Raw genomic sequence first — 1,312 nt, forward strand, 5'->3', positions numbered from 1 at the left:
CGAGCATGAAAGTAGCATATTTAACATTTAGGTCACAAGGTCTAGTCTCAGTGATTAACAGGTCACGTTCCAAGGTGGGTCATGTGCTTCCAAGCAGTTGAACAATAACTAAAATCATTAAAATCCATGTTAAAACTTACATTTTTTACCTGATCTTCATGGCAGTTGATCAGAATGTTCAAATAAATAAAAGTAGGATCTTGGTAACAAGACTCAACTAGATCGGATAGACGCAAATAGTTTGTTCATACTCACAATGCCTTTTTTTCTAGATCTTTATGAAAAATTAGTTAACACCACTAGGAAACAATCAGTTTCAGGTGAGCCACATTGTGCTGTTAAAGCTTTCTATGTATAGTATAGATTGTTACAAAACCTTGTTTATCAATAAAAATAAATGAAAAAAATGGCTTTGTTAAACTTGTAGTCTTGGATGATATATTCATCAATATGTAATCTACGACAATCTTTTGAGAAGAAAAACAAAGTTTGATTATTATTATACCCCAACATACTGTGATTGGGGGCTAGCACAGGAATTCTCAATTATGTTCCTCGAAAAATAATGGGTTAGCATATTGTTGCTGTTTTATCCAGTTGTCTTGACCATTTCTCCCAAAAGAATTTTAAGTTCAAATATGACATATTTAGGTAAATAAATTTCATTGAACTGATTGAAGGGATGCAGTGTCCAAGAACGAAAACGATTGCACCACAACTATTAACTATTGGCTTGCGGATAAATGACAAGCAATAAAAATTACACAATTGGGGTGATGTAGATTAACTTAAATGGATGCTTATTTATGTTATGCTTTCCGGTGAAATAAACTGGTATTTCACTTTTTTAAACAGTGAAAAATAACAGTGAAAACATCGATATTTTCCGCATTTTTTCTGGGAAAATCGATATGCCGCCGAATCCAACAAATATCTTCTATATATCCATCCTCTTCAAAAGCATCGTTAAGCCAGTAATTTCAGTACTTTGATTACCTATGGCATTTTTACCTCTGGCACACTTACTAGTAACATATCTTCTTTAAACGAAATCCGGATAGGGCCGAGTTGAGTGTCGCGTGTCGACCATCCAGGTCGACACACGACATTCAAGCGACATTCTCTCGACGCACGATACGACGCGCGACAATCATGCGACAATAAAAATTTGAGTGTCGCATATCGCGCTGGGGTTTAGAAAAAAATATTGCAGAAAATCTTGACTGTCGACTGAATTGTCGCGCGTCGTATCGTGCGTTGAGAGAATGTAGCTTGAATGTCGCTTGAATGTCGTGTGTCGACCTTCGAGCGC

Source organism: Dreissena polymorpha, chromosome 10, assembly GCF_020536995.1.
Source record: "Dreissena polymorpha isolate Duluth1 chromosome 10, UMN_Dpol_1.0, whole genome shotgun sequence".
Lineage (NCBI taxonomy): Eukaryota > Metazoa > Mollusca > Bivalvia > Myida > Dreissenidae > Dreissena > Dreissena polymorpha.